General features: G+C 39.2%; 1 pseudogene; it reads left to right on the top strand.

Moving 5' to 3' along the window:
- The window catches only part of LOC119258505 (dnaJ homolog subfamily A member 1-like), a 71844-nt pseudogene extending 51179 nt beyond the window's left edge, over positions 1-20665 (top strand).
- Positions 20666-22771: the final 2106 nt, after the last annotated feature.

Genomic DNA, 22771 nt, shown 5'->3' with positions numbered 1-22771 from the left:
ATTTGTCAGCATGAAACATGTTTATAATTCTTTCTTTAGTTATAGCAATTATATTTTATTATCTTGTTCTCTCAAATTTTATACTTTTATGCATAATATTTCCTCCTTTTAAATGGATTCCTATTCTTGTTTCAAGGGGCTAATATGTCTTTTATCTTCTTAATATGTTCATTGAGCTTCTTTCAAACTAGATCTAATACTTCTACTTCAGCTGCTATGCATGTATGTTGAATTCTTTGGAGATATTTGTACTGTTTCAGTGCCCAGTAGTATCTATTGGAAAGGGCTGATGGTCAGACTCCAGTTTGTCATTCTGTTGAATTTTAGAGAGATGGGAGGGAGGCAGCCAGTGAGGAGAATCTGAGTTCTCCACGAGCTGTGAGTGACACCCTACACCCCTTTTTTACTCTCACGGTACTGTACCAAGAAACAGTTCTGGTCACTGTATGTCTTTAAAGTGGAGGCAAAAATATCACTGAAAGTGCAGCCCTCATGGGCTAGCTTCCAGTTCTGGGACTTTGGAGGAGAAGGCAAGCTATGGGGGAGTTAAGACTTGAGGGCGAATGGCCAGTTACCCTCTTTTCCTCAACTACTGACCTAGCAAGGCATAACCCTGATTTTACTTCTTGGACTTTGGAACCTGTAGTGGGGGCTATTTTCATTGATTTCTATAGTGAAGAGATAAGCAGAGTTATCTCAAGGAGGTTGTGGAGAGAAGGCAAAGGTAGAATTTAAAAATCTTTCCATCAATCTATACTTTAGGTCTAGCTCTGACTATTCCCAGCTGCATGCAACTGCCACTTGCCTTCCCACGCACCCTCTGACACAACAGAAGTCATACTTCCATCTTCTGAGAGTGTCTCTTGTTTTTGGTTAGTTTTTGATATCCACTTTTCCCTCTTGATTCTATAGTTTCTCTTTGATTGTTTGGGGTGAAGGGAATCAGAAACACTTTCTGTTTGCCATACGGTTTGCGGATTCATACTTATAATGAGTTGGCTCTATTTCCACTACATTCTTTTTTTTTTAGATTTATTTATTTATTCATTTATTTATTCATTTATACAAGCACTGGGTACAGTCAGAAGCATGGGAGGGTGAGGAAATTCACCAGAGCCAGATCTGGGAACAGAACAGGCAGACCGACGAAATAAACTGCTGAGGGGAGCAGCGGGTGTCTGGAGAGGTCTACGCGCCAGGTGGGACCCTCGCCCAGCAGCTGGGGATCGAACTGGCGCTGCAGAGGCTGCGGACAGCTTCACAGCCCAGCACTCAACCGCTGCGCCACCGGGGAGGCCCTGTTTCCACTACATTCTTATCTTCTTTTATACTTTCAGTGATGACTTTTTCCCTACTCTCCCTCTTTTCCCCATTCCTTTTTCCCTTCTCCCTTCATCTCTTTCTTTTTTCCTCTCTCCATCCCCCACCCCATTCTCTTATTTGATCTTTGGTTCAAATAAAAAATTCTTTTTTCACTTCCCGTCTTTAAGATCTGGAAATTAGTTACTCTACTTCTTTATTGATGTAGTAGTCAGAATTAGTGTAGACTGAATGCATAAATCTTAAATGAGCAGAAATGGCTTAAAAAAAGTCCAGGTAGAATATTAATGGATTAGGGCCTCCCTGGTGGCGCAAGGGGTTAAGATGCAACCTATGATGCTATCCGCAGCCTCTGCAGCACAAATTTAATCCCCTGGCCAGGGAGCTACACACATGGCACAGCAGACCTCTCCTGACTCTCCCGCTGCTCCCCTCAGCAGTGTATTTCAGTACATCTGCCTGTTCGTTCCCCACTCTGTCTCTGGTGAATCCTCTCACCCCCCACACCTCTGGCCTGTACCCCAGTTCTTGTATGCATAAATAAATAAATCTTAAAAACAAGAATATTAATGGATTGGATTACTAAATAGTGTTAAGCTATACATTCTCTCCAAATTGATTTAGTGAGATCACAATCTAAATCCCAGCATATATTTTTGAAGAAATGCCAAGATTGAATCTATAAATTTTATGGACATGCAGAAAATCCACAAGGGTCAAAACAATCTTGAAGAAGAAAAACAGCTAGAGGATTTGTATACATGGTTTCAATAAAACTATAATAATCAAGACAGTTTAGCATTAATGTAAGATTAGTATTATATTGGTGTAGGGATAGTTGAATAGAGTTAAGAAATAGATCTACATGTATATGGTCAACTGATTTTTAATAAAGGCACTAATACAATTCAGTGGGGCAAAGGAAAGTGTTTTCAACAAATGATGTTGGAATAACTGGACATTTGCATGGGAAGAAAAGTTAACCCCTTACTCACATTAGCTACAAAAATTAATTCATGATGGATCAAGTTTCTTTTTATAAAAGAACCATAAAACTTGTAGAGAAAAATGGGAAAATTGCCTTGCAACCTTGGAGTAGGCAAAGATTTCTTGACAGGTCTCAAAAATACACTGATTTTAACCATATCAAAATAAAAGTCCTTTTCATCAGACTACCTATATTTGACAAAGCACCCATATTTAGAGCATACAAAGAACTACTACCAGTCAATAATAAAGAGAAACAGCCCAATAAAAATGGGCAAAATACATGAACAAATATTTCAGAAAAGAAGGTATAGTAGCTAATAAGCACACAAAATGTTCTTCGTATCATTATCATCAGGGAAGTGAAAATTAAAACTGATGTCTAGAATGGCTAAAATTTTTTTAAAAAAGATGACAACATGAAGTTTTAGGGCACCTGTTACATTGCTGTAGCAGTGTAATAAGACAATAACTTAAAAAAAACTGGAAATAATATATTCATAAACTCACACTTACCATATGACCTGAGGAATTCCATTTGTATATACTCACCCAAGAGAAAATGTGTGCCCCCCAAAATCTTACATAAGAATCTTTGTAGAAACCTACTTATGATAATTCCAAACTGGAAATCACCCAAATGTCCTTCAGCATGTGAAGATATAAGCTTGTGTTTTTATATTCATATAATGTGTCACTATCCTATATACATATAATGTGATCTACTATACAGTAGCATTGAAAAGGACATGCTACTGATACATAGCATGGAGGAATTTGAAAACATTACATTGAGCAAAGAATCAGAACACAAAACAATAAATTTTGTAATTCCGTTTATATGAATTTAGGGAATAGGTAATACTTACTTAGGGTTATAGACATCAGAAATAGAAATAGTGGTTGCCTTTGGGAAGGGGAATTGATTGAGACAGGATGTGAGGAAACTTTCTGAGGTGATGGAAATACTCTGCATCTGGTTTGGGTGGTGGTTATATGATTGCATATAATTGTCAGATCGTCGCAATGAACATTTAAGATGTCTGTGTGTATCATACTGTATATAAATTAAACCCTAAGCTCCCCCTCCCTTCCTCACATTACTTTGGAGAAAAACAGTCCAAAGAGGTGAGCAAAGACTGAAGTATTCTAAGATATGAGGTACCCAGGCTCTCTCTCTCTTTGCTCTTCAGGCAGCACATTTATTTTATATTGCATGTGTTCAGAGTTAACCTCATATTTGCTATTTTTTCCTCCATCTAAATATTTCCTCCAAGATAATGCCCCTCCATCCCTAATAGAAATATAGCCCTCAGGATTTATTTTTGTGAGTGTGTGTTGTGGAAATTCTTTTTTGGCTGAAAATATCACATTTGTCTTTTTTTTTTTTAGAGATTTATTTATTTATACATACAAGAACTGGGGTACAGGCCAGAGGCGTGGTGGGGGGAGTGAGAGGATTCACCCAAGGCAGAGTGGGGAACAGAACAAGTGGATCAAGTGAAGTACAACTGCTGAGGGGAGCAGCGGGCAAGTCAGGAGAGGTCTGCTATGCCATGTGTGTGGCTCCCTGGCCAGGGGATCGAACTCGTGCTGCAGTGGCTGCGGATAGCCTCATAGGTTGCGTCTTAACCCCTTGCGCCACGAGGGAGGCCCAATATCACCTTTATCTTGAAAGATATTTTGCTGATATACAATTCTAGATTTCTTGTCATTTCTTTTAAAAGTACATTTCCGTGTCATCCTGTTGTCTTCTGAATACTGTCGAGAAGTCATATTGTCGGTTTAATGGTTGTTCCTTTGTAGGCTACATATCAATTTTCTCATCTCTCTTTTTTTCATTGTTCTTCAGTTTCATGATGATATGTCTACACATGGATTTTCATATTTTTAATTTACCCTACTACATGGCATTCCTTAATATCTTTCATCTCAGGCTGATGTCTTTCATCGACTCTGGAAAATTCTTAACTGTTTTGTCTTTATTAATGTCTGCTCATTCATCCTTCTCATTTACTCTTGTCTTCTGCAACTCTGATTAGACACATGACAGACCTGTCGCTCTTTCTTCTCTGACCCTTAATGTTGCTGATGTATTTTTCTCTCTGCCTTGAGTTTCAGGTAATTCCCGAACATTTCTTCATTATTAATTATTTTATTAGCTATGTGATAAGCTGGTATAGCTGTCCCCAGAGTTTTAGTTTCAAATGCAATTTTCATCTCTAAAAGTTCTACACCCATTCCTCCCAATTCAAGTAAGTTTGGTAACTTAGTTTCCTTTCTTACACATATTTTTAATCCTTCCTTATATATTTTAGATCTTCTTATTTTGTAGCCTGTGTTTTATTATTTCAGGAATTCCAGTTTTTCCATGACTGATTCTGTCAATAATTGTTTCTGTAGACTCTTGCTCAGACTGCTTTGTTTCCTTATGCATTTGTGATTTTTTCCTTATGCCTTAGAATCCTATTTATTTAACAGTTGAAATTCTTTGAGGCCTGAATTGAGGATGAGTTCTTCCAGAGAATCCTTTGTTTGGTCTTGTCTTAAGGTGTGGTGAACTTGGTCTGAAAAACTGTGTGAGGGTCAGCTGCTCCTTACAAATTTTGAAGGGACCTTTCTCTACTTCTTACCATGGTTTAAAACATGAAAATTACTCTGCCAGCTCCTAAGAGAAGGGGTGAGCTTACTTCTATTATATCCCTACATGTAGAGTATACCCCTTTGGGGTCCAGGCTTTATCCAGCAGAGTGTGACATCAGGCTCTCCACATTTTGAGAGGTCCTAGTACTTCTCTCCTGTACCCTTCAATTTGCAAGGCTGTGGAAGCTGAAGCTTATATTTGCCAGATTAAGCAAATACTGTCAGGTGGAAGCTGCCTCCATGCTCTATTTACTTCCTCTGGTTACATCTTTCAGTTAGTTTTTGGCCTCTAAAAATTTGCTATTTTCTTGCCAGTTCATCTTCACATTTACATATATTTAAAAATACAAATCTACCATCTTTAGTTGTTTTGCCCAGGAAAGATTGATTGAGATAGCTGCTTTGTCATCAGAAACAGGATTCTTGTACTTTGTTTTTACTCATCCTGATAAAATGTTTATTTCATGTGTAACTTTTAAAATGCATGTATGTTAACATAGTTGCAAATGATTTTGGTTTGATTTATAAATTAATAAATGTAAAATTATTAGGAGTGCATACCCAGAAATGTTTATGACTTGAGTGTGCAATGAAAAAAATTGGGACATTTATCTTTGAGTTACGTGACCATCCCCTCCTCTCAACACTGGGGGAGATGGTTGTAGCACTAGGGAGACTTGCAAGGCTTCCAGTGTCTTGGGATATATGGGCTTCTCTCTTGCCTTTTATTATACAACAACATCTAGGGGATTTTTTTTTTTAATTTCCTGAAAGAGCCTTGAAAACTTCCTGAAGAGGTATGTTTACCTCTTCACTGAGGTGATGGTTGCTTGGTGTATATACATCACCCTGTGTAGCCAACAGCATGTGGGACCTGGGGCTGACTACTAGTGAGCTGGCTTCTTCGTTGCAGTAATCTGCAGTCAAAGTCAGCAGCTCAAGTAGTCGTGCACCCACCACTACCCATTGTGCTGCCACTGGCTGGTTTTACTAGAGAAAAGCCTCTTTCACTCTTAAGAAGGTTTTCATATTGAAGATGAGACTTCAGACAAAGAAATTCTTGCTTTCATTTGATTGATAGAACCTTGGCAAAGAAAGTACATTTTACCAGTAACTGGCTTATGTCCTGGCTGGGAAGAGGAACCTTGTTAATGAATTACCTTCTACTTATAAGACAAACTGGACTCATTTTTTTCCTTTTAAAGATGGTGTCATTGATTAAAGATGGCCATTAGTGACCATGAATAAATGCATCTGTTCACCCTTCAAAGATGTTTGACGTTTGCATTTATATTAGGAAGCAAAGCAGACAGCTCTTTAGATAACCATCTGTTTCTAAGTAATCTTAAAGGTGGTTTCACAGTTCTAAATAATAATAATACTCAAAAATTATTTAAACACCTAGACAACTAGAGACATCCATTTGTAAACTTTAATTCAGGGAGCTGTGTTAACTTTTGCCTAATTATGAGCAAAATTTACTAGCAGTGATCATGTTATTGAAGATGTGATTCATAATTGTGATGATATCCCAGATAAAGAACCTGTATATAGTCACTTAAAAAAAGCTTCAGAGCTGAAATGGAACATATATCACATCCATTTCAGAACCCAACACTGAGGCAAAATGCTAATTTTTTAAAGTTCATCAAAGTGTCATTTTTTTTAAGTGAACTAAAAAAAAGTTAAAACTGAAATATCAAAATATCAGATTGAACTTGAACCGGAACGCTATATGTGTTATTGATTGATAACAGGCACCTGCTTTATAAGCTAAGTTGGACTTATTGGGAGGAAATGGCAGTTATTAGACAATAAAATGAGATTCACAGGATTAGTCTTCAGGGAAGGGAAGATATAGATGTATTGGTGCTCCCTGATCTTCCTAATGTGACTGTGAGCTGGCATTTCCCCTTTAGCAGGGCACGTAGGTGTCCATTGGGTCTTTCTGCAAGGTGTCTTTGGTTGACTTGAGGGTTGGTCATTGCAGCATGCTTGGACCAGTTGGGGGACCAAATCAGCTGGAGTGACTGTCACAGGCCACTTATTTGGGGCTATAGAGCCATATCCTGCTAGTTGTGCTTTTCATGAATGGATGAGGAAACATTTGCAAATGACAGAGCTTCAGAACCCCCACAGCTGTGCTGTCTTTTCTGGGTGAGCCTGATTACTTTTGGCTCTACCCAGTGCAGTGTTTTCCATCAAATCAGTCTTTCCTCCACAGGGGTATTTATTATGTGCCATTTTGAAAATAAAAGGGACTCGGAGCAATCATCCAGCAAAACCATAAAACATTTTATTATCCGAGACGGTGAAGGGACAGGTTTGACATACAACACTGGGAGCGGTGATGGCCGAACAATGTGGTACTAAAGCGTGATTTAATGAGGCTTGGAGGATTTAGTTCAGTCAGAAAAGTTCCACTATGTCTTGGGCATAGGAGAAGTGAGCTGGCGTGGGCACCTGACTGAACAGCATCTCATCAGATAGGCTTCAGCCAGCAGCCCCCAATTTGTTCTGCTGCTCCAGACAACCATTGTCAGGGAGACTTTTCCAGTGGAAACTTCTGAGTGATTTAGTGGACCCTAAAGTTGGCACAGCTTCCTAGTGGCTTCCGTTTTACAAGGCCAGCAGTTAATCCAACAAAAGCCTAAATTCATTTCCTTCTATACCCATTGATTGCCAGCTGAGAGCTGGATGCTGTCAACTTGCTTTAAAAAAAAAAAATTCCATTTCACTGGAATTGAGATCTTTTGCCCTCTGATAATGGCACTGTGCCATCTTGGGCAACATTTTTATTTTCCACTTTTCCCGAGGAAAAACTCATTAGCAGATGGTGGCTGGTCATCAAGTCAATCATTGTCTTTGGATTTAATCATACACATCTTTCTGATCCAGCTGAACTAAAACTACCTGTTATATTTCATTGTGGTATTGGCACAACTTCAGTTTTTGAGTTGTGAACATAAGACATTTATGGACAAGTTCAAGCCTCATTTTGTTATCTTCTTCATTGAAATGGATGTGGTCCTTGAGTACTTTTTTGTAACTATGATGTACTTGGTCTCTTGGGAATTGATAGATGTGTGGAAGAGTTAGAAGTCCTGGTTCCTATCCTGAAGGGGCAGATGACCTAGAAGGTCAGTTGGTAGGTACACATAAAAAGATAAATAATACTGCATTATTATTTTATTATTATTTATTATTGAGGTAACATTGGTTTACAACACAATATATATGTTGATTTAGGAGAATAGGCTCACACTTCCTCAGATGTATGTCACTACACCATGCCCTCCACCAAGGCACATAGTCCATTGGGCACCCTGCCTCCTTTATTCCCACCCTCACATACCCCCCAATATAGTCTCAATTCTGCAGTTCTTTTGTTTTATTTCTCTATATTCCACATGTGAATGAAATAATCTGGTATTCCTCTTTCTCCTCCTGACTTATCTCACTGAAAATAATCCTCTCCAGTTCCAATCTTTAAAACTGCGTTAGTAGCTAAGGGCTTTTGTGGAGATAGTCTTGGCCTAGTCTTATATGGTGGTTCTCCATCAATTTACGACAGTCTCATTTCCTGAGAAGTGTTCAAAAAAGATGAATGTTTTATTTCCTGTCTTAGCTTGGGTTGCTATAACAGGAATATAAAGGCCCACTCCCTGGTTTTCAGATGGGTGTCTTCTAGTTGTCTTCTTATGTGGCAGAAAGAGAGGTTTTGGGAGGGAAGAAGAGAAGTGCTATCCTGTTTCTTCTCAAAAGGGCACTAATTCCATTCATGAATTCCTTACCCTTATGACCTAGTTACCTCCCAAAGGCCCCACCTCCTACTACTATCACATTTGGGGTTAGGATTTTAACATGAATTTTAGGGGGACACACACATCCCAACCTTAACATGTCCTTATATCAGAGACCCTGATTTAATGAACTAGTGCCAGGAAGACCTGGACACTAGTATTTGGAAAAGCTCCCCAGGTGATTCCAATACTCAGCTAGGGCTGAGAACTGCTGGTGTAGGAGATGGACAACTAGGGCATTTTGTTAAACATTTAGGTCCTACTCTGGATTCTGTACCCCTCCACATAAATATGTGCTCTCTTCCCTGTACTGCAGTATCTCTTGTATACTTCTCAGTTGTAGCTTCACTGCCTCCAAGTGATGATCTCTCTGTTCCTCCCACTAGCCTGGTTGCCCCTCTGGGGGAGGGACAGAGATCTCATCATCCATTTATTTCTAGAACATGACACAGAGAAAATGCTCCACAAATGTTTGTTGAATAAAGGAGGGAAGGAAGGAGCTGACCTTGAGGAATCGTTGACCTAGAGCAAGATACATGAGTTCTCTGCTTAGGAATCTTCGTGTCCCAGTTCATAAAGCTAGAGGGAAGGAGCAATTGTGCTCTCTCTCCCTTTCCTTGTAAGCATCCTGTGGGGCCATTGTAGAGTAGATACCTTCTTCTGATGACTTTGAAGCCTTTTTTAAAAAGTCGTTATAAAAAATGCAAATTCTAGGCATTCTCATGGACAATTGACCCTGGAGTAATACCTATGCTCTCCTATTTTGTATCAACACACAGGTGAATTTTGATGAGATGATAGCAGAGCTGATGCTGGTACAATGAGTTTGCTAATGTCATCTAAATGGGATGACTGACTTAAAATAGTTCAGAACACAGCTAGGGCCCCGAGTCTGAGAAGAAAATAGCAGTTCAAAAGTGTATCCTCAAGAGCTTGGTAATGACCCAGTTGTGAGGGTTGGGGTTCTGGGATCTTTTTTCCAGTCCTTCTTTCCCGGTGGCATCATTGACTTCTAACTTATTCTTCTTTCATTAAAATTCTCCTTTTAAACCCTGTTTGTGAAGGAGTTTTATTTATTTGGGGAGAGCATTTCAGTGTGAGGAGACTAGTATTTCTAAAAGATTGTTTAGAACCCTTGTATTTCTAAGAGACCTGTGTTTAGGTCTCATTTACAGTGACAAATTAGCTATTGATATCTTTTTTTCCTATACATTAGTTTACCTGTGCTTATAAGTACCTTCCTGCAACCTTCAGTGTGGTGAAAATTAGCATCCAGTGCTCAAAGCCATTTATTCTGCATTACAGGAAGACTTGTGCTTCTCAGAAAACACTTTGCCTATTTAGGTGTCATGAATTTATGCTACAACATTCGGAAATGCAGGCTCATTTGTTTATTTGGGGTTTAGAGCCCAGAGAGATACCTCTTGCAAAGTCACCATCAGCCCCTGCTCTCTGAAGCAGTGAGGCCCACCCCTGACATCCTTTGATTGTTGATGGGAAGGAGCTGTCCTTTTGCCTTATATTTAATTAGCAGATTTTCTCTTTTGAGATCAAAATATCTTTAAAATTTTTTCTCAGGTGGAAAAACTTAAGGCCCAAGGACATCAAAGGTCACCCTTTAGGCTGATGTGTCTCTCTCTCTGGACTGGGTTTTTCCCCAGGGTGCCTTCTCCTATTTATTGTGGAAAACACATGAGTTCAAACTGTCATTAGGGAAATCGGTATCATTTAAAGGTGAATTAAATATTCCCCTCTTCTAAACTGCTCTGGGGAGAAAACAAAGGCAGTTCAAGTGATGGTGGCTCATACAAAAGTGCTTTTTGTGTGTGTGTGTGTGTAATGGTAACTGGATAATAAGGCAGGCAGTTTTGTCAAGACAGCCAGGCACAACCACCACAGTTATTTCAAGGACTTTGAATGAGCTGGGTGGTTAGACGTCTGTTGGTCCCCAAAGCATCAGACTGAAGAGTCAGTTCTAATATCACTTTGCTTCAACTTCTACCTTTAGAACAGGGCTATTCTGCATGTCAAATCCTGAATTTAAATGAATGTGAAGCTCTGATGGAGAAACCTCTCTCCTCTTTGCAGCCACAGCTGGGCGGCCACCAGAGAGTTTTCAGGCTAGACATGTTTTTCTCCAACATCTGTCAGCTTAGCTAAATCAGAACTCCAAATGAACAGTGTAATACCCAAGATCATTATCTGGATTTGTGACACTCCCTCCCTGTTCTCCCTGGAGGATTTAGGATTCAAAATGAAAAACAACATTTGTAAGAGATCAGGAGAAGGAGGATTTTCATCTTTATTATTATTACTACTAATAATACATTTTCATTAACATGGTTTTAATAGTATAAAACAAGAAAATGAAACATGCCCCCTGCAAGTCAACATGTTCCCTGGTGTCTTTTGCATGAGGTACTGTATCTTTGACTCATTCTATCCAAGATAAGCCTATTAATTAAGCTTCAGTCTACAGGTGCGGTCGACACAGATGTAATTTTCCACTCTGAGCTAACAGAAAACTTGCAGATGGGCTCTGAGCTTAGCACTTTTTTTTTTTTACAATGTGGAAAGGATGTGGTCTGTGCTCCAGGTAGAAGGAGAGAGTCAATCTGTGAATCACGCCAGCAAATGTTTATTGAGTGCCTACTTGATGCTCATCTAGGTGCTGGTGTTGTAGAGGCTACATGATGAGGAGAGTTTATACCTTTAATGAGGAAACATGATTCACATTACAAGCAGCAGGGCATTGTGGACAGAGCACAGCATCTGAAATTGGGCAGAGCTGGCTTAGAAATCCAGTTCCATAGCTGAAAAATGGTATAACCTTGAAAATTTTAATTCACATTGTAGATATCTAGTTTCTTTATATTAAAACAGGATATTAATATCTTTAAGATTGTTGTAAGCATTAGCAATATTTGTTAAGCACCTGCTACATTAGAGACACTCCAGAAATATTGTTATAAGATGGAATATTTTATATGTATAATAATTTCATTCTTAATAAAAATTATGCAAATGTTCAGGAGCAGGAGAGAATAGTGCCAGCTAGGATATTTGGGTAAATGCTAGGCAGAAGTAAGGTAGCACTTAGAAATGACAGAATCAGATGGCTAAAATGGATTTCAGAGGTTAACTGATCCAATGGACTCTTCTATTCCAATGTGGAACAGAGAGTCAGATGAATTAATTCCCTGGACTAATCAGTGCATTGGGAGCAGCGACCAGGTTCGATGATGACACCTAGGATCCTGCTTTTGGTGCTATGTGATGGTGCTATGTGAATGTTGTGGTTCCCAAACTTAATAGAGTGTCAGGGTATCTTGTGAACTTTGAAAAAAACACAGACTTTCAACAGACTCTGTTTGGGAAGCTTGGAGCAAATTGAAAGAACATACCTTTTCCTGTATTTAGCCCATTGGTATAGCCTAAAGAGCACACAACAGGGAGTTTCAGTTCTAGTTCTTTCTCTGTTTTGCTCTGAGACTTGGCAAGCCAACCTTTCAATTCTTGGCTGTCTCATCTTTCTCTTGAAGGGTGGTCTTGATTGAGATTTCGGACACCTTCATCTCTCATAATCTTTCAATTACACCATTTTAGCTCAAGCTGGGATGTAGGTTTGGGGGGATCTGCCTTAGATTTGAGGAGAGGGCTAGCTGAAGTGGTATGGGGAAGGTGGGACTGTGAGGTAAGTCTGAATGGGGAGATTTCCTGTAAGGAAGGGAAGGGACACTTGCTTATGTGGCTAGGAGATGGCTTTAAGATGGAGAGCAATGTGGGGTGGATAGGTTTTAGACATCATTTTTTAGAGAGACGCACTTCCCACACAGAACTCTGCGCAATAGGAAGCTCTTCAGATAGCTCAAGAGAGACATAAATTTGGGAGATGCTGCATACTGTATCACAGTTTAGTAGACTTATAATGCATATTGAGACCTGTGACGAGTCTGATTAACTCCTGAGACTGGAATGTTCCAAATTTATTTGATCATAGAGCACTTGCAAAAAACCCAATTAACTAATGTTCCATGGAACACATTTTGGGAAGTACTGTTATAGAAAACAGGGAGTCATTATAAGTTCTGAGCAACTTGGGGAAGTGATCATTAGAACAAAGTCTTAAGAAGAGTAGGAAATGAACTGGAATTTCTGAGCTTAAAGGAGAGAAACCTTACGCAATACAGCTTTAGTTATATGAATTGGTATAATGAGAGACATGAGTGATTGTTCTTCATATTCAATGAGCATCAAGCCAAAAGGAATGGGTTTAAAAGTTAGGTCTAGAGATTTAGGAGGGAGAAAATGGAAATCTTTCTAATAAGGGATATAAACTAGAATAGTTTATCTAGGGAAATAATGTTTCAGAGTCTCATCCATTTCATGTAATAAAATCAGGGGGTAGCCTAGATAACAACTCAAGTTTCCTGCATTTTCTTCTCTGACTTTGCTATTCAGGGACTCATGCACTTACAAGGCAGCCACAGAGCACCCCAGCGTCTAAACAAAGATCCAGCAGCTTACACAACTGTAGATCTGGAAAGAGTCCAACATCTGGTTTAATTTCCCACCAAAGCAAGAATATTTTCTGCAACACTTCTACCCTGTGACCTTCGAGAATATGCTGGGAACAACTTCAGTGCCTGAGAAGCCATTACTTTTCTAGGCAGCTTATTTCATTTATGAATGGCTTTGATGCTGAGGAAACTCTGCCTTACCAGAACCAAAATATGTTTCATTGCATCTTACACATTTAGACCTAGTCATTTGTGTTGGAATGCCAAAAAAAAAAAAAATGCTTCTTACTTTTCCCCCATAGGATGACCACTCAGATGTTTAAAGACAAATACTATAGTTGCACTAATCCTTTTTCAAGACACAGACTCTAGTCCCTCAGCCATTTCTTAAAACATATGACCTCTTTGTATCTTGGCAGAGTCGTACTGTGGAGAAGTCATATATGATGGGCAAATCCCTGAGATGGAGCATCAGACCAGTCCAGCATGTCTGGAAGCCTGGACTAGCAGACACATTTGGTTTAGTTACATGTGGGATCAAGGGGCCACAGGAAGAAACATACCTAATATAAAAATATGTTGATAAGCTTCAGCTTGTCAGGATAATGGACTCTTAGGAAAGAGCTTTGTGGAAGGATGTTAGGAATTAGAAAGGGTTGGACCTATAGTTTTCTCTAAGATTTTGAGGACAGTAGCCCAAGCTGCTTTGTCAACCAGATTAATGGGGTAAAATGTGGAAATGCAGGAGACTTCCCAGCAACCTCCTGTATTGCATATTCTCAGAAGTTACACCATCATTAGGAACAGGAGGCAAGGTTTCAGAGGACACTGTTTATGGGAGTGTATGTGAGACATCGCTGTGGAGGTGGGCAGGGGTGACTCAGTGATTCAAACAAATTCTGTTCGTGACTCATACTTGGACCACCACACCTCAGACCTCACTAACCTTGAAATATATTCATTTGTTCAGTTTTTCTACTTCCAGTACTTTTCCACTTCCAATAAGGAATTACGTTTGTCCGTTTTTATTGTTTAACAATCTTATCATGTAGTATTAATGAAAATACTTTTTTTCCACAATAACCGCTATCAAGTTATTTCTCATATTGTCACAAGTGCTTGAATCTAAATCAGGATTTTATATTTATCCTTGCTACATTAATTTTATGTAAATGACTGATGTTTCTAGAATTTTTTTCTGATGCCATATATTCCTTTTATTGTGGCATCATCTTCACTTTTGATAAACAGTCTTCCATTTCCTCCTCAAAGTCTTGAATTATGCTCATCAGATAGGGATCATGCAGAGGGTTTTGTGGCATGCTGCTAAAGACTTCTCTTAAGTATAACACCAGTCCTGTAATCAATGCCTTCAATTAAAATGTGCAGTCTGCTGTTCATTCACATAATAGGACTAGGGTGATTCGCCATCTTGTTTACAGGGAAATCAAGAAGGATTATTGAAATGACTTACTGAAATCAAGATACATTATGTATAGTTGTACTCCTTTCCTTCTACTTGTTAATCTTGGGAATTTGTGCTGATGGGAAACCAAAAGTATATTCTACCAGACTAAGATGTCAATACTGATCTTATGCTCTTAGCAGCATGCCCAGTAGTTCATTGTATAACAAGCAACAATTGCTTTTCACAGCATGGAGTTCAAACTCTTTAAGCAATTTGCAAGGTCTTAATTAGCTGGCTTACCTTTGTAGCATAGTTTTTCTTTGTATCCCCCTTATGCTCAATTCTCTTAATAGGTTATATTCTCTAAATATCTCACTGTCAACACCTTGCTTCTGCTTCCCAGACACTGCCTTCATTTTGTTTGACCAGCTCTTGCTTATCCTTTATCTTAGAGCTTGTGTCCTTCCCAGGTGTTCCTTCCTGTTCTTTTGGTAGCACTTGCCACTTAAGTGTTCTTACCTATGGACTTCTCCCACTTGACTCTTAATTCCATGAGAGCAGGAACTGTGTCTGATACATAGAAGACTCTCAATGAATCAGCTGTAAATTATAGGCTGAGAGCTCTTAGAGCACCAAGATGCATTAGAGTATTCTGAAATTCTGAAAAATATACTGAATATATAGATATACTGAAAATATACTGAAATAGCTCATGGTCTGTTTTTAAAATTTAAAGTATGGCCATGAGTAAGTTACTGTCTTTTTTGGGGCTTCACGTTCTTTATATGTGAAATGAAGATCTCTGAGATTATGGGCTAATGCAAAGAGCATTCAACTGGAAACAGGTAACCCTGACCTGGATCTGAGAAAGTTGGGAAAGGCATTTAACACATTCACTTTTGTAAGTCTCAGTTTCTTTATTAGATAAAGAGGCTTCTGCACAGCAGAGGGAATCACCAACAAAAGGAAAAAAACAACTTATTGAATGGGAGAAACTATGTGCAAATCATCTATTTGGCAAGGAGTTAATATTCCAAAATACACACAAAACTTATATAACTCAGTAGCAAAAACAAACAGAATAAAACAAAGGTTGAAATAGGCTTATTTTCCAAGGATATACAGATGGCCAACAGTTACATGAAAAGTTGGTCAACTTCACTAATCAGGGAAATGCAAATCAAAACCACAATGAGATACCACCTCACACCTGTTTAAATGACTGTTATCAAAGAGATAAGAAATAATAAGTTCTGGTGAGGATATGGAAAGAAGGAAATTTAAATTGGTGCAGCCACCATGGGAAACAGTGTGGAGGTTTCTCAAATAGTTGAAAATAGAGCTACCATATGATCTAGCGGTTCCACACAGGTGTTTATCTGAAGAAAGTGAAAATATCAATACTAGTTAGCAAATATATGATTCTCCACATTCATTGCAGTATTACTTACACAATAATCAAGATATGGAAGCAACCTCTGTGTCCATCAGTTGGTGAGTAGATGAAGAAAATTTTGTATAAATATATAGTAGAATATTATTCAGCTATTAAAGAAGAGAAATTCTTACCATTTGTGACAACATGGATGGAACTTTCGGGGATTATGCTCAGTGAAATAAGTTAGAAAAAGAAAGACAAATATTATATTCCACTTATATGTGGAGTATTAAAAACTAAACAACAACCTATTCTGCTTCTAACTCATAGACATAGAGAACATAATGGTGGTGGCCAGAGGCAATAGGACCAGGGGCAGGTGAAATAGGTGAAACAGGTTAAAATGTACTAACTTCCAGTTATAAATAAGTCAAGGGGCTGTTATGTGCATCCTGGTCATTATAGTTGATAATACTATATTGTATTTTAGAAGGCTGTTAAAAGAGATCATAGAAATTTTCGTCATAAAAAATTATGATTATTTATGGTGACAGATGATCACTAGACTTATTGTAGTGATCATTTGGTAATCTGTACAAATATTAAATCATTATGTTCTATACCTGAAACTCATTTAATATTTTATGTCTATTTTTTTAACCACTTATGTGATTCGATGAGTATAGAGTTGGAGACAGAAAGGTGGCTATTCAGCAGGTCACTTCAAGCCTCAGTTTCCTTATTTACAGATTCCTCATTACTTGGCAGTATCCTGGTGAAGACTAAATGAGTTAACTCCAGTAAGTAGGGGGGAAGATAATAATATACTGAATTTCACTTCTGCACTAAGGGCATTGAAAATGTTCACAGTCCTTTATCCTTCCAACAACCTATATGGTAGGTTTTATAAATCTCCATTTTATAGAAGTACAAAATGGTTCAAGGTCACACTGATTGTAAAGGACAGAACTCAGCGTGACTCCAGAGCCCATGCATCTTCCATTTCATCCTGTGGCTCCTCCTTTGCTCAGTGCCCAGCATGGGCCTAGCAGTGAGGCTCTCCATCTTTCCAGGTCTAAGTCTGGCTGTAGGACTTGCTCCAGCCCTGGGAAGGAGCTGGTGCTAACATGAGGCTCTCTGGCCTGCAGATGGAGCGAGGTCTGGGCAGAGCCTGCTGGCACTGTTGGCATGGCTGGCTTGAAGCCCTGCTTCCTCTCTGGAGGGGGGAGGGAGCACAGGCACAGACGCACCCGGGCAGCGTGCATGGTTTATAAAAAGCCATCAGGAGCACTGTCCTGGGACTGAAGTCATTTATCCACACTTTTCCTTGTAAAATGTTACTGACTGTTTTACACCAAGGGCAGTTTATCCTGAATGGGATGTACAGGCATTCAATTCACCTCTACTTTTTGCCAACTCTGCTCTTTCCTCCCCTTTGCTTCTGAAGTTATATATGGTTCTGAGAGAGGAAGCCATTTTCTATGTGAGGGAAAAAAAGAGCTGACGGCTTTAAAGAGAAACCTTCCATCATATGAAAGAACATTTGGTTGGAGAGATAATGCCTTTGTTTTTAAAAATGGGAACCCTGCTTCACTGGTATTATATTCTTCTAGAATTGACCCCATTTCTGGGTCAGATGCTAAAACTTTGCAGAGATGATCTGTATCTGTGTACCTTGTGAGGGTAAAATGGAGGATAGATATGATCAGCTCCATTTTTCAAATGGTAAAATTGAAGTTCAGAGAGGTTAAATCACTCGTTCAAGACCACAATGAAAGGCTGCTGGGGCAAGCAGTTTGCCCCAGCAACCTGGTTCATAATGGAGAATCGAAGAGTAGGCGTCTCTGAACTACATGCTCCTCCTCTTCCACCGCCACTCCCAGCCATCTCATGAGCTTCTTCCTCAGTTTGCCAAACTAGTGTTGTTGTTCTTGATTTGCAGATGAGGAGACTGAGTTTCTGTGACATTAGAGACCTGCTGAAAGTCGCACGCTTTGTCACTGTGAAGCAGGTCTTAAGTCTAAACTTTCAGATTCCAGGCAGCCTGCCTCTCTGGACCCTCAGCTGCCTTCATTAGTACCCTCCGCTCGCCTGCCCCAGCTTTTGAACAGAATCTAAATGTAATGGATTGCTACTGCAGAATGCCAGGATATTTTAATTTATAGAAAAGAATAATGGGGTTCAGGTGAATGCCCTCTTCTGTATATTCTCTTTGGAATGAGGCTTAGCTTTATTGTCCTTTCACTTCCCGTTAGTTCTAGCTAAAGTGATTCCATAATGACATATAAACCCAAACATGAGTAATTGATGGCAGCCTCAGGAGCTTGAGCAGGATAAAACTAGACCAACTAGAATCTCCGGGGTGAAGAATTAACATTTATTGGTTTAGTGAAATGAATTTATGTCCCAATAAAGCCAGTTACGGACTAGACAGTGATTTAATGAGGTGCCTTCTATAAAAAGAGCAAATATGAACTGGACTAGGTTGGATTGTAACTGATATACTACCTACTAAGCCAGTTTTGTTCCGAAAAATTTATGAAATTTCCTTAATCCATGAAACTTGAGTTTAACCCATTCTGTTTATAGAATTGAAAGTTGAAGGGAAATTGCATCAGCATTTCTAAAACTATGAACAGTACATTTGGTATAACTCCCACAAGATCAGAACCTTGAACACTATGGAAGCTTGAAGAAGGAAGATGAGGACAAATGATACCATGAAAAAAAAGAAATACTAAATCTGGATATACATGACAGTCTTTAAGTCTAGGGCATTCTTGCTATGGGTTTATAAGCAGGACAGCAAGGAAGAGGAACAGAGAAAGCAGCTCTGGTGCCTTCTCTGGGATAGGGTACTGAGCAAGGAAGGACATCCTGGCTGTTGTTGCTTGGCCATTGGATGGTCCTATGTGCCATTATAAAGCCAAGTCGATCTCTGCACCGCCCCCCCCCCCATTGTTGAGAAAACTGAGTAACTGGTTTTATTTGACAATACATTCTTAGGCCCCATACCTGAGTCATTATTCTTTTTCTTTTGTATCCTGTATCTAATCTAGCAGTATATCCCATAGAGTCTACACGTAAAATATCTGCAGAATCTGGCCACTTCTCACTATCGCCACATCTAGCTCCCTATTCAGTCACCACTCTCTGTCTGTGCAGCTCTAAAGGCATCCTAAATTGTGCTTCCTTTTTCTATTCCTTTTTTTTTTCACATAGTAACTTCTAATTTATTTATTTTTTGTTACTTCACAGCTATTTGTATTCTTAATTCCCTGCCCCCTCCCCCAAATTCCTTTATAATCTGATCTTCACACCCCAACCAGAATGGAATGCTTTTAGAATAAAAGTAAGATCCTGCCTCTTCTCCACTCCAACCTGTCAGTGGCTTCCATCTCACATAAAGTAGAGCAAAAGTCATTATTATGGAACTTTACTGAATGTTTGGTGAGAGGCAGAGACATAGAAATGTGCTCTTTCTGGCCTCAGCCCACTCACTGACTTTAAAAATGGTGAAAGAAATCACTATGTTTTGGGAGTCAAACCCAATGTCACCCAGGAAGAACTGAAAAAGGCTTACAGGAAACAGACCTTGATGCATCACCCTGATAAGAATCCAAATTAAGGTGAGTTTAAACAGATTTCTCAAGCTTATGAAGTGCTCTCTGATACAAAGAAGAGGGATTTATATGGCAAAGAAGGAGAACAAGCCATTAAAAAAGGTGGTGCAGGTGTTGGTTTTGGTTTCCCATGGACATCTTTGATATGTTTTTTGGAGAAGGAGGAAGCATGCAGAGAGAAAGGAGAAGTAAAAATGTTTGTGCATCAACTTTCAGTAACCTTAAAGGACATATAGTGGTGCAACAAAAAAGCTAGCTCTGCAAAAAAATGGGATTTGTGACAAATATGAAGGCTGAGGTGGTAAGAAAAGAGCAGTAGAGTGCTGTGCCAATTGCCCAGGCACAGAATGCAAATAAGAATTCATCAGATAGGATCTGGAATGGTTCAGAAAATTCAGTCTGTGCGCTTGGAATGCCAAGGCCAGGGGGAATGGTTCATTTCTAAAGATAGATGTAAAAGCTGCTTGGAGGGAAGATAGTTCGAGAGAACATTCTAGAAGTTCTTAAAGGTTTTAAAGAATGGCCAGAAGATAACATTCCACGGTAAGGGGGACCAAGAACCAGGACTGAAGCCAGGACATATTATCATTGTGTTAGATCAGAAGGATGATGCTGTTTTTATTAGGCAAGACCTTTTCATGTGGATGCATATACAACTGGTTGAAGCATTGTGTGGCATTTAAAAGCCAGTATCTATTCTTGACAACTGAACCATAGTAATCACCTCTCATCAAGGTCACAATGTCAAGGATGGGGATACCAAGTGCTAAATGAGGGCATGCCAATTTGTTGTAGACCATATGAAAAGGGTTGCCTATTGCCTAATCAGCGCTTTTAAACTAAACTTTCCTGAGAGTGACTTTCTTTCTCTTGATAAACTCTCTTTGCTGAAAAAACTCTTACCTGAGAGGAAGGAATTAGAAGAGACTGATGAAACGGACCAGGTAGAACTGGTGGATTTTGATCCAAACCAGGAAAGGTGATGCCATTACAATGGAGAAGCTTCTGGGGACAGTGAACATCTTCCTAGGGTGTTCAGACCTCTTCATGGGGCCATGACTGCTGGCCCCCCTCACTGCTGGCATTTTATATGCAGTAGTAAATGAGTGAAGGACTATTATCAATATGCTCACTACTTGCAATTTTTTTTAATATTCAACTACAGTAGTGTTTTAAAGTTAAATGAAAAATAAACACAAATATAAAAGTTCAAAAAAATGTTGTTGTTATGGCCTGTTATGGCCCTACAGGTTAGGCCCTCTTCTACCCACTTCACACTTTCTGACAGCAACCCCTATCCCCATGTCTCACTTTTTCTGCTACAGTCCTGCTGGAATCCTTACTGTTTCTGGAAGGCAGCAGCATGCTTCTCTCTGAGCTTTTGTACTAGGGTCACTCTTCTTCCAGATTCTTGTGTGGCTCATTGCCTTACCAACTTCATGTTTTGCTCACTGTCACCTTCTCAGCTGAAATCCACATCCAAACCCTTCACATACTCCTAGTTCTCCATATCTAGCTTTACTTTTTCAAGAGCACTTCTTTTATTTTAAAGAGCACATGATATCGAATTCATTTATTATTTTTTATTTATTTTCTGACTCCAATTTGGATATAAGTTCTGTAAGGGCTGGAATCTGTGTGTTTTGTTTACTGCTGCAGTCAAAAGTCTAGGACCATGCCTGATATAGTCAAATGTTTCTTGACTGAATGAATGAATGAAGGGACAAATGAGAAGTCTGCTGAAAGTCATCCTAAAATAGAGTTACTGCTGAGGTAAGAAGCAGGACTAATTCAGCATTTCACAGTCTGATATTTTTGCAGTTTGATTTTTATTATATTTTGTTTTTCACTCTGGAAAGTAAGATATGGTGAATTGAATTTTCTGTGTCTATAAAGTTTTAAGATCTTGTGTAAAATAATTTTAATTAGTTGAATAGAATTTTTATTTAAATTATTACTGTTAAATTTATCTTATTGGGTCCTATTAGAAATTTTGAAATTTGCAACCAAGTGGAATACCATTAGGAAAAACGTACCCTCTCATAATGTCATCACTGACACTGACAAAATATTTGAGCGCCCACTGGGTGCAGAGCACTGGGAAAAAATCCCATTAAATGTGTGGCACATACATCTGTGCTGCTGTGAGGCCAGATGTTCTTGTTGTGGGAGTTTTATGTTTCCAGTGCTTCTAAAAGGGGATGCCAGATTTCATGCATTTAAATTAACTTTGTGAAGAGTGACTTGTGAGTGTAAAATGTGGTCAACAGTGAAGAAAGCAGAAAACAGATTGGTTCAAGTGGAAATATCTTGCAGCACTGGGGATATTTTTTTATTATACATTATCAGGCAAAATGTAGACCAGGGGTGTCATCCTAATTCACATTTGTGTAGCACTGTGCAGCTTACCAAGTACTTGCTTACAATAGATCATCTGAAGTGTATAGTCACTGGGAAAAGATTTAAGGGAGAGCAAAGGACTGCTTGTCCCTTGTTTTTCCCTCAGTCTTTTGTTCAGAACGTTTGAAAATTACTCCTTGGAGTCACTCCTTTGGGTATGTATTTTAACACTGTTAAGGAAGAGAACTTGTAAGAATTAGATGAGAAGTGCAGCCCCTTTGTCCAGAACAATGTTCGCATTCACTTGTATGTACAATTTTGCCTGTAATTTCAGAGAATTTATAAATTCTGAAATTCAGATCAAGAGTCTCCAGGTGAGGGTATTGTATTTCCAGAGACCTAGATTAAATTGTTCCTGGCTGAACAATCACATTAAGCTACAAACGTTTGTGACCAGGCTGGTATGAGATATTGACCTGTCACATCAAGAACATGGGACACTAGAAGGACAGACTCAAAGGGATTGTAGTACATCCCCTGAGGGACAGGCAAGGAGAAAGTTGAAGTAAGTAGAGAGAGAACACAGCGAGTGAAGCAGGTGTCTCCAGAGACCAGCTTTCTCAATGTAATTTCTCTTCTGGGGCACCTTTCCTCACTGCCTTCCAGCTGCCAAGCTTTCCTGGGAAGCTAGGATAACTTGTCTGTCTCCCTTCTGCCTTCTCCTGCACTCAGTCATTTCTCCCGAGGGC

This window comes from Talpa occidentalis, unplaced genomic scaffold (genome assembly GCF_014898055.3).
Source record: "Talpa occidentalis isolate TD23 unplaced genomic scaffold, MPIMG_talOcc4v2.1 talOcc4.5, whole genome shotgun sequence".
Taxonomy (NCBI): domain Eukaryota; kingdom Metazoa; phylum Chordata; class Mammalia; order Eulipotyphla; family Talpidae; genus Talpa; species Talpa occidentalis.
Note: the sequence above shows the minus strand (reverse complement) of the source record. Positions and strands in the feature narration are given on the sequence as shown.